General features: G+C 46.3%; 1 protein-coding gene across 7 annotated transcripts in view; it reads right to left on the bottom strand.

Moving 5' to 3' along the window:
* JAK1 (Janus kinase 1) overlaps nt 1–16,036 on the bottom strand; it is a 142,881-nt gene that overhangs the window by 112,335 nt on the left and 14,510 nt on the right. For 2 of the 7 annotated variants that reach the window (XM_070267536.1, XM_070267537.1), the window contains exon 1: nt 10,214–10,353. The exons of 1 other annotated variant lie outside the window; for it this stretch is intronic. The gene's annotated coding sequence lies outside the window, so the exon portion shown is untranslated. Of the gene's footprint in view, nt 1–4,983; nt 6,143–9,714; nt 9,876–10,213; nt 10,410–16,036 lie in introns of those variants that run through there. 4 more of the 7 variants (XM_023641948.2, XM_070267527.1, XM_070267539.1 and 1 more) reach the window with 4 other exon arrangements.

Genomic DNA, 16,036 nt, shown 5'->3' with positions numbered 1-16,036 from the left:
GCTCGGCACGCACGGCTCCTGTTGGGCGTGGTGGGGAGGGGGCAGTGACACTTGAAAGGGCCTTGTAAGTTACAGAATCGTGACAGATGGAGAGCACAAGGCATGGGCAAAGTGCATTTTAAAAAAAGGAGAATACAGAAAATAATGAGAAATGTTTGAGGCTCGAATGCAAAACAGTGACTAATCTATTTTGGCAGTGTAGAAGGAAATGGGAGAGCAAGCTGACAAGCTGAGGCTTAGCACATGGAGCCTTGAACACAACACTCAGTGGCGCCTGGACCGTTTCTGTAGGCAACAGGGGCTGCAGAGTCCTGTCAGGGAAACTCTATGACCTGAGTCAGCTGCAGGAAGACCACTCAACATCCATGGGGAGGACAGCCTGCAGGGAAAAGGCTGGACACAGGGACCCTAGACAGGAGATGACTGCCATCACCCAGGTGAAGGCAGCTCAGGGAATGCTGAGAAGGCAAAGGGGAGGAGGAGGGAGCATGCAGAGGGCAGGAGGGGGGCACTGAGAGGAGGGAGGGAGCACTGCGAGGGCTGGAGGGAGGGAGCACCGAGAGGGCAAGCGGGAGGGAGCACTGAGAGGGTGTGGCCGGTGTTGGAAGCGGGTAAGGGAAAAGGAAAGGGAAAAAGCAAAATCAGTCTAAGGCCAAGAAGCTATACAAATGTTTACATTTTTAAATGGTTGGGGAAAAAATAATATTTTGTGACAAGTGGAAATTCAAATTTCAGTGTCCACACATAGTCTGATCCGAGCACAGCCACACTCACTGGTTACATATCGTCTATGCTGGTGGAACCACGTAGCTGTTACAGAGGCAGCAGGACCCTGAAAGCTGAAAATATTTACTGTCTTTCCCTTTACAGAGAAAGTTTTCTGGGCACCGGTCTAAGGATTTGTGAGTGGACAGAGATGGTATTAAGAGGAACAGAGAAATCACCCATTGTCATGGCTGGGTCAGAAACAGAGATGCTATCAGAGCAGTTAAACAGGAGGTGTCAACAGACATCCAGGTAGGGAGCCCAGCATGAAATGGAAAGATCACCCCAGTGGGTCCTGGGCACCTGCTGCCCCAGCCAGGGGCACTTTTCCTCCCGATCACAGCCTGGCCTGGCGCCTACTCCACACTCCTCAATCAGGTCTGAGCTCGAGCGTCACCTCCTCAGAGGCAGGCCTCTCCCACTACCTCACTGATTTTCTTCACTGCACTGTCACCCCCTGAAATTACCCTGTTTCTTTAGAGACACGTTTAACATCTTGGAAGGCCGGCTCCTTAAGCCCAGTGCGCCCAGCGCCCTGAACAGTGCCTAAAGCTGCTCCACCAGTACTCGGGGAGGCAGGGAGCGGAGAGGCCCAGGAACAGAAGGCAGAGCTGGGGCTTGGGGGAAGCAAGTCACCTGCGCAGTTGTAGGAACCATGAGACCTCCAGGAGAGTCTTCACTGGGGGAAGGCAGGATGTGAGGAAGAGAAGAGAGCAAAGACAGAGAGAGGGAGAAGTGCTGTGTCTCAGAAGCCAGGCGACCATGTGGCTGCAGACATCCTTCAGGAAGGGGGTGCTTAGCAGCATCAAATGTTTTAGATAACAAGAGCAGAAAAAAGGTGTTAAGATGCGACAGACAGCAAGGTCACTGGTGACCTCAAAGAAGCAGTCTCCAGAGTGCGGGGGGGTGGCAGTCAGGTTGCAAAGGGTTAAATGCGCAAGTGGGAGGAAGCAGGGCTTTCAAGGCCTTAGCAGCAGAGTGGGCAGGGGAGAGGGGCTCCCAGGGTCAGAGAGGAGGGCAGGGATCCTTCTTTCTTTTCTTCATACACTGACTCAGGTCCCATCATGTCACTGCCTTCAATTTTAAAAGCTTCAATTTCCTCTGCTATATTATAAGGCCCAAAATAATATGGCCTATGAGGCCCTGCTTGATCAGGCTCCTGCTGACCTCACTGGCCTGCACCTCTGTCCTCTCTGCAGCAGCTGCAGTGCTGGTTCTACCTCAGGTCCTTTGCACATGCTGTTTCCTCTGGCTGGAAAACCTTCTCACCCTCTTAGCCTGGCTCTTTCACCCTTCAGATTTCAAGGTATCACAGAGCTCCCCTCTTCTTACTGGCCTCCACCTCTGTTTTATAGCAAACTAAGACATCTCTCCCAGTACCTACTATAATTCTAACAAATAGCTGTATAATTGGTGAAGTCTTGTGTTTTCCACTAGCAAGGGAGCTTGCTGAGGGCAGGAATCAGGCCTGTCTTTTTTTCACATAATATGGAGCTACAGATAATCATTAAACCAAGGAGTAAACACGAAAACCTGAGAGCATTTTTATCTCAGCCAGTTTGTGCATCACAAGCAGTCTACTTCCTAAATCCACGTCAAGCAGGCTCACAGTTTATGCTGTAAGCCCCCCACCGCTTCTCACCACCCTGAGTGACTGGCCAAACAAGTGAAAAGATGGGGCTCTTCTGCGACGGCGCCACACGTCAAATGATTCTGCCAATTAGATCACTGATACCCAGTGATCAGCACCTACTGAAAGTTTCACAGAGCTGCTTTAACTGAACAAAATGGGTCAGAATTTTAAATTTGGGCATTCTCCATCTCACTTTTTAAAGTTTGTGTCTTGTGAATTAGCCCTAAAATGGGTGTGCAGGTGTAGAAGGCAAAAGATGCAGCGCACCTCTTTATGATATGCATCACGTCTGTCTGCCTCCCTGTGCGTGATTAGTTTAATCTCCCACCAGATTAATTTAATAAGATTTCTGACTGGGAAAATATGCATTTGGCAGACTGTTTTCTCCTTGATTTGTTTTCTTTTGTCTTTTTTCTTACCATAACATAAAAGATGATTTTAAATTCTACTAGTTGTAAAAAAATGCTATGAATTATAGCCTTGCTACAGTCTGAGCAAATTAACTGTGCAAATAAGCCTGCTGATATAATTGTGCTTAACTGAATGAACTGCTGTCAGTTTTCCTACTCCCAAGCCCTTTAATACAGCATTCAAAACAAGCTTCGCACTAATTACAAATTGTTCTTAGCTATTTGTACTTTATACATTGGAATTTGTCTGAGTTACCCCGTGTACCTGAAAAGAGTAGGCCTAAACTTTTTTTAAAGACCTACAGGTGAGGCTGTTCACCATCTGAGCTGGACTTCCCCACAGATACAAACTAAGGAGTTTCACAGCTTTCTCCTTCTCAAATGAGAAGACAAGGAAAAGATACAGCTAACAGCTTCGCTGTCAGGCACACAGGCGAGAACACCATCAACAGCTCTTTTCCAACCCCGTGGGAGCTAACATTCTTGCGAACGTGAATAATGTGTCTATGCCACATCGACATCACTGGGAAAAGACTAAAAGGTACATTTAAAATATGATTAGAAGGAAAGCCAACTTTTTGTACAATTCTATACTGGGGGCAAATCTTGCTTTAGGAAAGTGCAATACATATACGAAAACAGAAACTGATAAAACAGCATTCAGGGGAAACCGAATACATACTTAAGAGTTCCCTTAAACTCTCATAATTTCTTAAACAGCAAAACTCCCTGGCACATTATCTGATTTATAAGATTTTTAATTTCCACACGACTCTGAAGACAACATTCTACAAACAGGAACGCCTGTGCCTCTCGCCAGCAGCACACAGCACGCTAAGTAAACTCAATCAATGAGAGCAACACAGTATCTCTATAGTGACCACCCCAGAAAATCTCATACATTCCTACCAAATTATATACTTTGGATGGCATTTAAAGTTAAATTAAAAAGCACCTTTGTTTCTCATTTTTCCTTAAAAACAGAGTCAAACCTAATTTATCTATCACCTTTGGTGCTGACTACATGAACTCTTCCAGATTTGAGAAACTGCCTTCAGGGCCTAAACTTTTTTGATCTTTCCATTTCTAAGTGAAGCCTTTCTAAGACAGAATGTATCGGCTACTGTGTGTTTTGCATTTAATGGGCAACACTTTCCTACCATCTTAAAGCACTCTGAATATAATTTGAGCTCTTCGTTTTTAACAAAAAGCATATTCACCAAACAAAAAAAAAGCTAAGAAATTTTTAGCGCATACTCCACGCCTGGCACCATTTCCAAAACCTTTAGGCGTAGTCACTGAATCCTCAAAACAATCTTGGAGGTGGAGACCATCCTTATCTTCACCGTACGGATAAGGAGACAGATGCAGCTTGCCCACATTCTCACAGTTAGGATCAAACCAAGCAGTCTGGCTCCAGAGCCTCCAAAAACAGAGATTATGAAAAACGAGGCTAAAACACAATAAATCTGTCTTCTACCTAGAGGCGTAATAAGTTGTCGTGATTTAGTCTCCCCGCAGCTGGGTTCAAGTTCTTCCTGCCTTCTTTGCAGAGGCAGCCCCCGCTTGCAGATCACTCCCAGCACTGTTTCCCTGAGGAGGTACAGCACCTTCTGGGGAGCAGACTCCTCCTCCCAGTTTCTCATTCTGAAGAAAACCTCTTCTTTGAGCTCGCCCTGTTACAATCCTGACAGCAGCTTCCGACTCCGCCCCCACCTCCACCCACCACCTGCACACCCCCCAACCTCCCAACCCCCACAGTCGCCCTTTTCTGCTAGGGACCAGACCTCGCTCACCTCATTTCCATTATGCTCCACAACTGGACTTCTTAATGGCCTGGTCATGGCTACCAATACCACTTACTGTACTGCGCTGTGACACTGACACCTTCGACTTGCCAGGGTATTTACGAGGGCATTTGCCCCTCCACCGAACGGCCCCACCCACTCTGTTTCACTTTTGGAGTTACGGTTCTGCTTTTCATAAACCTTCTGCTCCTTATTCACTTCCAAGATAAAAATTAACTCGGCCTGCCTCAGAGAACATGCCTTCCTCATTCATCCTCCCAACAACTTAACATTCCTTGTTGTTAATCTCCTGTTGACTTGAAAATCAGTTAGACTGTCAACAAGTCCTCTATAAATTAAAAGGAAAAGAAGGAAAGCATATGCGCACCTCCTGGAACCTCCTCTGGCTCTAAGCAGTTCCTGTTTCCTAGCAGTCTTCTGGAGGGTTGAGACGTGATGGGTAAGTAAGAAATATGTTCTGTGATGGAGAGGAGGAAGACAGCAGCACGATGGTCAACGGAAGCTGGTCCTTTATGCAACTCTCAGGGCTTCACAGCTGTTCCATTTGCTAATGAGGTTATTCATGAGCTCAAAAATGATGAATGGCTTGGGGGCTGGCCCCGTGGCCGAGTGGTTAAGTTCGCACGCTCCGCTGCAAGCAGCCCAGTGTTTCGTTGGTTCGAATCCTGGGCGTGGACATGGCACTGCTCGTCAGACCACGCTGAGGCAGCGTCCCACATGCCACAACTAGAAGGACCCACAACGAAGAATATACAACTATGTACTGGTGGGCTTTGGGGAGAAAAAGGAAAAAATAAAATCTTTAAAAAAAAAAAAAAATGATGAATGGCTTCCCATTCACTCCACACAGGCCACAGCCCCCAACCTCACACTGCTCGCAGACCTGAGCAGACTCCAGTCCTCGCTGTCCAGCCCCCCCTACACGCCCAGCCTCACCTCCTTCCGCTGCATCCTACTGCTCTCCTCTCCGTCACAGTGGCTGCCTCCAAGTGTGTCACCCACACCACGTACACACTCACCTCTGTGCCTGCTGCATCCTACTGCTCTCCTCTCCGTCACAGTGGCTGCCTCCAAGTGTGTCACCCACACCACGTACACACTCACCTCTGTGCCTCTGCTCACACTGTATCTCTGCCTAGATTTCCTTCCCACCCCTAAGCAAGAGAACTCCTACACACTCAAGGCCCAACTCAAGTGAAACCTCTTCCAAAAAGCATTGGACAAGGGCTCCAAGCAGGGTTTTAGCTCTCTTCAAGGGTCCCGGTGCTTTTAATTTCAAACCCTACTATAACGTCACCCCACTGTTACAGCTCCATACAGCAGGCTCATTTCCACACGAAGTCTTATCCATCTGCCAGGAACTTAGTGGGTCCCGAAGAAATGTTTGTATACACAGAAAATGAGTTAATCATAATATAAAAAAAGGATGAAAAAGGGGAAGGTACTTTTTAGTCCTCAGACTTTAAAGGAGGGCCAGGAAGGTTTCTAGGAAGATTTTACAATCAGAAAGCAGGATTTACTTATTCATATGTGTATAATCTGCAACTGAGGAACTTGGAATGAACAGGCCCAAGGGTCTCCCAGTAGACGGTAACCCCTATGAGGGCATGGGTTCTCGCCTATTTTGTTCTGTCTGTTTATTCACTCTGAGTCTCAGACTGGGAGCTCAGCAAGTCTCTCGTGAACGAACAAATGACTGAACAACGTGCTGTGTGGATACGACTGTTAAGCAAATTCAGTTACGACGGATTAAAAATATCCCAACAAAGCCCAGCTCTGTCTTCTGGCTAGAGTAAACTTAAAGAAATTTTCATTTTGCTTCTAAAGCAGGTCTTGCCTCGGGCTGCGCAAACTGCTCACAGAGCACCTAGGAAAAATGTGTGCCCACTGCCAGTTGCTGAAGATCACAGGTCCTAAACCCTTAGAGGTAAACAGACCACGGAAATGAACTTAGCGTCGTAGGCTTTCTCGTGCCTCAAAGGCCAAGAAGGCTGGCGCCCTTCAGAGGGAAGACTGCTCAGAGGAGGCAGCTTCCTGCCCCTGCAAGCCGGTCATTTCAACATGGCAGCTGCTTAAAAGCCCGTGTTACCGTAGGGTTTTTGAGACAGGAAGCAACAGTGGCACACCTAGCCGAATGCGGGGGGAGCACGACAGAGAGGAAACGGCACGGGGAACGAGATCAAGGCCTCGAGGTGAGCCACAAGCATGAAAACAAGAACCAACTTCGCTGTCTCCTCTGACGGAACTTACCTGCAACTCGTAATTATTAAAAAAGAGAAAACGAAGGGCACAGAAACAAACGGCACCCCCCCCATCACCAGCTGCTCCCCCTTTTTCCATCATCAACCCTTCTTCTGATTTTACCAACTCTAACAGTAAGGAAGTCTAGAAGAACCTGACTGTCATTGCAGGGTGAAGGGGAAGACCACAGATGCCTTTTCTCCTCTACTTTCTGCTTTCCTATATATTCTAATTTTTCTACAGTGAGCTTTCCCTCTTGTTATGAGAACATAATCTTTATGTTAAAAGAAATTACAGAGCTAAAAAGTCTGTTCTAATAATATGAAAACTGCATTAAATAAACCCTTTCCCCCCAAAAATAACAAAGGAATCAATACCAAACTATCCAATCTTTTCACTCACCACATTACACTAATCCTCTTCCTCAACTACCAGTATACCATCCTAGCAAGACATTTATAAAAAATCACCTCATGGGCTGGCCCTGTGGCACAGTGGTTAAGCTTGGTGTGCTCTGCTTCGATGGCCCGGGTTAGAGGATTCAGATTCCAGGTGCGGGCCTACACCACTTGTCAGCCATGCTGTGGCAGCAACCCACATATAAAATAGGGGAAGACTGACACAGACGTTAGCTCAGGGCCAATCTTCCTCAGCAAAAATATATATATGTATTTTTTTTTAAATGTCTTCATAGTAGTTATCATTTGTGCAGCACTTCACAGTTTCCATGCATTATTTACCTGATTTTCCCCAACACCTTTGCAAGATAGCCAAGGTGGGTATTTTTATTTCTATTTTACACATGAAGAAAATAGAGGCCTGAAGTGAAGCTGGACCTTCTTGTTTCCCACCTGGCACTCCAAAACAGGATTTCTCAACCCCAGCACTACTGACATTTTAGCCAGATAATTCTTTGTTGTTTATGGGGCTGCCCCATGCACTATAGAATGTTTAGCAGCATCCTTGGCCTCTACCTGTCCCATGCCAGTAACACTCCCTCCTCCCACCACCAACCCCCAAGTTGCAACAACCAAAAATGTGTCCAGAAACTGAAAATATCTCCTTGGATGCAAAATCACACGCAGTTGAGACACACTGGTCTAAAAGAACCCAAGAGGTTCCTTCTGGCATCTCTATTTTGTGACAAGGCTTCAGACACCACTGGGCCACAATAAATTACAAAGCATCAGATGCTGCTTGCTTAGCAAGATTCAGTTAATGAACCAATTCCCTATCCACTTAAAACAATGTTTTAAATGTGGAAATGAACAGGAAAAATTTCCTCGCAGGAACATTCACATCTCAAATGATAAATCTTCTAAGAGCACATTATCATCTCATTAGAATATAATAAGGACACACATCATAAAGATATATAAAATGATGTGTGCTTTTCGGGGGGGTGGGGAACACTTATTAGAGGAGTTAGAAAATACAGATCTTGGTCTTTGCTAATAAACTTTATTAATGCACTAATTCCTCAGTGTTCCCTCTATAAAAACGAGTATAAACCTTCACAGTTCTCAATGCTTGCTTCAGCTGGGTTTCTGTCCAAATATATGTTACTTAAAGCTGATCAGAAGAAATTAAGTGATAACTTTGCAACACTATTAGAATTTGTGGTCTGCAGGTGAAACCACTAGTGTTTGTGAACCCAGAATCCAAACTGGCAGACCTCACAATCCTATTTAGAAGCATTCAGTTTAACTTCCTTGTGCCATTTAATCTGAGTCTCTATTCCTGCAAAACCAACTCCACCCTCTAAATTTATTTTCACCAGCTTTTTAGCAAATGCCTGAATTGAAAAGGTTTTGCAACCTAATTCTCCTTAACACCTTTAATCCATAAAGAGTGGATACCAAATGATCGGAGAGATAATTACAAGTATAGCGTTAGCCAAACTGATATTAAGACTGTCTAAATTACAGCAAATTGAAGTGCAGTTATATTCTGGGAAATGTGTCAACTATTTTTTCTATATATCTATAATTTATCACCCTCTATCATCACTTCCCAATGGTAGTAAGTAATTAGTATATTGTGGAATTGGGATGCTATTTAAACTGCATTTTATTCAACGTGGAGTGCCACACTACAACCCTAGTATTAAAACATGCATTTTTGCTGCTATTCAGAGAAACTAAGATACAGTGCAAGTGCTTAGCTAACACGACATGTGGAATTAAGAAGAGGTTGTGATTATTTCTATTCACAACGTCCACGATCACTCCGGTATGATGTACTTACACCTTTAAATGTGATCTGGATCTATACAGAGCAGACATTTTCTGCATATTACAAAGCATATTGTACCCGAAGTGTCTGGTACCCTCGTGACCTCCATTAGCCTTCACCACAAAGGACAGAACACACTGAACCTTCCATGAAAAGGACGCCCGAGTCTTGGAAAACATCAGAATCACCAAAAGCGAGAAACAACACAAAATGGGGTTTGGGAAAGGGAGGAACAAAGCTGGAATCAATATAACATGCTCGTGTTAAACATTTTTTTCCACTGTGTACATGCCCTCAACTTGAATCCTTTTCTCAAAAAACAGCCAACAAATACTCCCTGATTGTGTCTGCATTATACTCATCCCTTAACTATCCAAGGTTTTTAATGCTTTCCTCCCGAAAAAGAAGGATTGACAATTTTATACAGCTGTAAACTCCTGCCACGGAGAAAAACCTTGACTCTTAAAAAAAAAAAAAAAAAAATGTTAACAGCCTGTATCCAACCAGCGGCAGAAGACAGCTCACGGCCACGTATGACAAGTGGCACGGAGGTCGGAGTCCTCTTCTCCGGCGACACAGGAATGCACAGAGAACATAAGATCAAAAAGGTGCCCACAAACACCTGGCAGGGTCACGTCTCCACCGAGGCCCGCTGGAAAGCTCCCGGGTACACACGGCCCCGGAGCCCCGGGCAGCGACCTGGGAGGGGCGCCTCCGGTCCCGCTCCAGCGCCGGCTGTCGGCCCGCTCCTGCTGCTCAGTCCCGGGCTCGCCCACGCCGGCCGCCCGGGCCCGGGGCCGCCCCCCGCGGGCAGGGCGGGCGCCTGGGCGCGCAGACGCCCCCGCCCCACGGGCGCCCAGGCCGCAGCGCTCCGCCGCGGGGACGCAGGGCAGCTCCGGGGCGCGCTCGGCCCCGCGCCGCCGCAGCCCGCGGGATAAACAGGATGTCGGCGCGTCCCGGGCTGTCTGCGAGAGCTCGGCGCCCGGGGGGAGGGCAGCGGCCGAGCCTCCCGCCCGCCGGCCCGGCCCCCGCGCCGCCCGGCTGGGAACCCCCGCCCGCCCGGGCCAGCGCGCCCCGGCCGCCCCGGCCGCGCAGCCTCCCGCCTCCCCGGGGACGCTCACCACTTCCGCGTGCGCCGGGCCGGGGGCTCCGCGTCGCCGCGCGCCTCGGGTCCGCGGCCGCTCCGCGCGGGCTGGGCGGCCAGCCCCGCAGGGCCGGCGTGCGCGCGCCGGGCTGGGGAGGGGGCGCCGGGGCGACGGGCGGGCGCGGGCCCGCGCTGTCTGCGCTGCTGGCTACTCGGCGGCCGCCGCGGCCTGCGCTCGGCGACGCCACGCCCCCGCCACGCCCCCTCGCGACGTCACGGGCGGCGGGCCCGGAAAGGGGCGTGGCCCACGCGCGCCCCGCCCCCTTCCGGCCTCGCCCCCGCCCCCGGCCGTAACTCGCCTCCTTCCCGGTGGCTTCTAGAAACACCAATCCGGGGATGGGAGGTCCGCCGGCGCAGAGAGTAAAATGGTCGTGACTTGGCCGTGGGTTGACGCCTCCCGGGTTGGAGTATCCTGCGCCATATCCTTGTGCCCCGCGATGCCTTTATCCCAGTCCTCTGCCCCTGTCCTGACCCAGCAGGAGGAGATCTTGTGGACCCTCGACTAACAGGGGCTTAAAGAATAAACCTTCCCAATTGACAAGTTACATCAGATCCAACCCATTCTGTATTTAAAGAGCTCTTTTTTTTTTAAGATTGGCACCTGAGCTAACAACTGTTGCCAATCTTCTTTTTTTTCTGCTTTTATCTCCCCGATCCCCCCAGTACATAGTTGTATATTATAGTTGTGGGTCCTTCTAGTTGTGGCATGTGAGACACCGCCTCAGTGTGGCCTGATGAGCAGTGCCATGTCTGTGCCCAGGATCCAAACCAGCGAAACCCTGGGCAACCAAAGCAGAGCCTGCGAACTTAACCACTCGGCCACTGGGTGGTCCCTAAAGGGCTCCTTTAAATTAAAAAAATAGTGACTTATAAAAGGAATAAGAAGTAACATTTGTTGATGCCTAATGTGTATCCAGTACTTTTCATTTTTCACTGAGAATCCCTCAACGTAGGTATTATCCTCATTTTAGCCATGAGGAAGGAAATTGAGACTTAAGTACCTTCATCAAGCTCACGCTGTAGCCAGGATGCATACCTTGTAGGCAGTCTACGGCCAAATCCTGACCATTTTACTCCCTAAATCTCTCTCCAGTCCATTGGCTTCTCTAAGTGTTCCAATGACATGATTGGAGCTGCCACCATCTCTCACCTGAAGGACCACAAACATCTCTTAAATTGTCACTCTGCATTCTCTCCAGTCTCCCATTGATGCTCCGCAGTGAAGTTTTAAAAGCTCACATCTGTTCCACTCACTCCCGAGATTAAAACACTCCAGTGCCTTGCCGCTGAAAATCCTTGGAGGAAAGTCCTCTGGCCAAGCACGGTCAGCCTGCTGCAGCTCAGCTCACTTCGGACTGAGGCTGCCCCACCTGCCCTGACTCTGCTACACCTGCAGGAGGGTTCCTTGTGACTTGAGGGTGACTGCAACTTACCTTGTACCCTGGGCAAGAAGTGCTGGGTGTGGTACCTGGTGAGTGAAAAGAGCCTCCCAATCTAGGGTCCTGGATTTTAGGACTGGCTGTTTGCAGTTTACCTATTAAAGATGATGGTGGACAACAGGGTCTCCAAAGGGCCTTCTGGAAGGGGACAGAAGAGCTAGCAGAGAAGACAGGAGAATCAAGCAGGGAAGGTGGTGGCCCGGCTGCCTACACTGTGGGTGTTGGTGTGCTCGTCTTGCCTCACCTGCCACTCAGGGCTGTTTGCATCATTTTCTTCCTGTTAAATTGGGCTAATGCCTTCCTTACAGGGGTTATGCTGGAGGTGAACGGAGATAATGCAGGCCTGGCATGTGTGGTGGGCTTGGTAAGTCATGGTGATTTTTACTGAGCTGGGCCTTGAAGAACAGGTGAGAGTGACATGCATGGAGGCAGAGACACAAACGAACCACATTTCAGGTAAGGAGAAGGATAAAGGAAAAGGAAAGTCAGGAAGGCAGCAATGACCCCATTGTGCCCAAGAATGAATCTGTCTGCTCTGCAGCCTTCTGATATGGAACAAGGAGAAAGGGCCTTCGTTGAGTTTAGACCCATTCCTTGGTACCAGGCATTGCACTAGGTGGTGAGGATTCCCAGGAAAAAGACCCGGTTCCTGACTTCTGGATGCTCACAGTGGAGTAGGGGAGACAGACAAGCAACGATTCAGTGTGACTCATGCTCTTCTAAAAGTGATCACAGAGGAGAATCACCAGCCTGAAGAAATCAAGAAGAAAAGAAGCAGCTACAAGCAGCAGGCAAATCACAGCAGCCAGGGAGAACGTGGCATATTTGGGCAGTAATAAGTATATGCTGTGTGGCTAGAGAGGAAGAAAAAAATGAGCCTTAAGCAAAAACTTTTGCGTAAAAGGAATGGTGTGTTTTTGAGGCATTTCAGCAGGTTTTTATTTTGGAAGAATCACTGTAGAGCAGGGTTTCTCAACCTCAGCACTATTGACATTTTGAGCTGGAAAATTCTTTGTTATGAGGGGCTGTCCTGTGCATTCTAGGACATTTAGCAGCATCTCTGTCCTCTACCCACTGGATGCCAGTAGCAATCCCCCTCATTCCTCGTCTACTCTCCAACCCAACACCCCCCTCCTGGCCCAGTTGTGACAACCAGAAATGTCTTCAGACATTGCCAATGTCCTCTGGGGGACAAAAATCACCCCCATTGAGAACCACTAATGTAGGGGTAACGTGGAAGATGGATTGGAGGGCAAGGAGATTAATCATATAGCATTGTAGAGCTGCAGGCTGCAAGTGATGAGAACAATACCTAAGGTAGTGGACTAGGGAGGGAACCTGGGAGGATGTCAAAAGCCTGAGGAGACAGACTAGACAGTGCCCCATGACTGATTAGATGTGGGTGCTGAGGCAGAGGGAGGAATCTCACATGACTCCCCAAATTTCTGAATTAGTCGACAAGTTGACCAAGGATGTCACCAACTAAACTGGATGGGGAATTCAATTTTATGTTTGAGAATAGAAAAACTTTTTAAAGTCACTCTATAGAGAACCTACAGGAGAGAGAGAGGGAGGGAGGGTGGGAGAGAGGGGAGTGTAAAAGGAGGAATACACGTATTTCCTTCTAACATGTACTATGTGGCATGAAACCTATAGACCTGCTCCAGACATTCATCTAAATTGAACTCAACCAAATGTCACAAAGTAGAAGCCTCTTACTAGGAAATTCTTTCAAAACAAAACAAAACAAAACCCATCCAACCACGAATCATACACACAGAGGTTTCACACATCAATCTTCATCAAAAGAGCAATTGCTCACCAATTTCTCTGCAAGCTGTTGCCTAGATTACAATGGGAAAACATGTTTGAGTCAAACAATGAGGTTTGCCTTTAAGAGGTTGTACTGAACAAAACTAAACTAAAATCCCATTGTACAAATCACACAATTTAACTACAGAGAGTCGGAAACTAGAGAAGAGAGATAAAATCTCCCGTAATCTCCTAACACTAATATAAATGTGCTTACCATATTATATATTTTCTTCCAGTTATTTTTTCACTAGGCATATTTTTAATATAAGTATAATGCTAGTGGATGTGTAATTTTGTAAATTGTTCCTTAAACTTATTTTAATGTATAAGCATTTTCCCATATTACTACAAAAGTCTTCATCACTAATGAATTTCTTCATGCAAATAAGTAATAATTAAATCCATAATATTCAGATAATTACCTTAGGAGAGAGTCACAGAAATGGAATTATCAACTCAAATGGACTGCACTTTTTTAGGTTGGCATTGGCAAGTCACTTTCTAGGATGTTTCCACAAATTTACACTGCCCTGAAAAATATACACAATGTCAGGTTCTCTAACAGTGAATATTATAATTTTTTTAATGGTTTACACATTTAATGTTTTTAACATGTATGTTGTTGCCTTAATTTTGAATTTCCATGATTATTAAAGAAAGTAATACTTTTCAGTATGCTTTTTCACTAGTTTATATTTTTCATTTTCCTTTTAATTTGTCAATGTGTGTGCAGGGAGTGGGGGGGAAATACTGTTTCCTTCTTTGCCTCTCTCTAACGGGGTCATAGCATCTTCCATCAATTTGTAATAATGAGATCTTTTAAAAAGATAGCAATATTTTCTCTGGCATACTTCTGATATATATTTTTCCAGCATACTATTTACTGTAAAAAATGATGCTTATAATTGTTTTCCATGTTCTTGTAGTCAAGTGTGTTGAATCGTTTTGGGATTTTGTTTGCTGCATGTTTGCTTGCTCTGGGATTTCATCTGGGATCCTGCAGGAAGTCATCCTCTCTCCTTAGGTGAGATAAATGAATACAACAAGTCTTTGTTGAGTAGCAAGTACGTGCCAGGCACAGAACAGGAAATGCAGCGTAAGACAGAAGTAAGACAGAAAAGGCTCCTAGTTGAGGAGGATGGTTGAAAATAAGTAAATGACTAAATAATTACAATAATATCAGATAATAATACAGGCTAAGAAAAAAAAGGACTTAGGGAATAGAGAGTGGGGAGGACTGGCATAAACGTTCATTCTACATTTCTCTAGGTTTTGTACAGCTACATCTTTTAAATATCCAACATTTAAACCATCTAAAATTTCAATGGATGCTCTGAATTATCTAAAGGGCTATTTTTAAAATCAACACTGTCATTTATATTTTTTTAAAAGTATTCAATAGGGCCAGCCCAGTGGCGCAGCGTTTAAGTGCACATATTCCGCTTCAGCGGCCCAGGGTTCACCGGTTCGGAATCAGGGTGTGGACGTGGCACCATTTGGCAAGCCATGCTGTGGCAGACATCCCACATATAAAGAGGAGGAAGATGGGCACGGATGTTAGCTCAGGGCCAGGCTTCCTCAGCAAAAACAGGAGGATTGGCAGCAGATGTTAGCTCAGGGCTAATCTTCCTCAAAAAAAAGAAAGTATTCAATAAATGTTTGCCCCTTATTTAACAATCCCCTTCCCTCATCCCACCCTCCAAAAAAAAAGGAAAAGTAAAATCAAATGTTAAATTTTTTACCTCTGAACTAAACTTAGGTGGTAACTGGACAGGTCTTTCCCCGTATGCTCTCTAATCCAATGAATTAGGCTCCATGGAAAGTGGGGAGATTATTACCCTTACAAGAAGGAGATCTTACCCACAGATAAAATATACAACTATATACTGGGGGGATTTGGGGAGAAAAAGCAGAAAAAAAAAAAAGAAGATTGGCAACAGTTGTTAGCTCAGGTGCCAATCTAAAAAAAAAAAGGAGATGCTTTCCCCTTGCTTAGTACCACGAAAACAGTAGGCCATCGATAATACTCATAATGACAGACTGAAAGTTAGAGAAAAACAGTCTGATTAAAAGTAATGGAACGCAAAAGGAATGTGTATAATTTTTTACCTAGGAGGAATCATGCATGACATATAGTAAAATTTCAATAGAAATTTGCTAAAAGTATAATTCAGTGGAAGAAAAAAGATGAAAGCAATCGAGTCATATATGTATGACTGTGAATGTCCACTTAAGACCTTTGCAGACTAAAACTACTGAGGGAACACAGCCCGGAACTTTGAGGCCTCTGTCAAGCATGTGATACAGTACCGCTACTGCCCTGAAATTGTAGCCCTGATTTGGAAAACTTTCTCAGCCCACTCCTGTAAGACATGAGGTTCCTCTTCCTCAGATGCTTCAGCTCTCATACATGTCAACTCTGTCCCTCAGCCTGACCGTCCCATAGCTGAGTAGTAAAGGTGACTTCAGAGTAATACGGATCTAAGTGAGAATTTCAGCTCAGCTCTGCCACTTACTAGCTGTATACCGCAGGCAAGTTCCTACGT

The sequence above is a fragment of the Equus caballus genome, chromosome 5 (genome assembly GCF_041296265.1).
Source record: "Equus caballus isolate H_3958 breed thoroughbred chromosome 5, TB-T2T, whole genome shotgun sequence".
In the NCBI taxonomy this organism is placed as follows: domain Eukaryota; kingdom Metazoa; phylum Chordata; class Mammalia; order Perissodactyla; family Equidae; genus Equus; species Equus caballus.
Note: the sequence above shows the minus strand (reverse complement) of the source record. Positions and strands in the feature narration are given on the sequence as shown.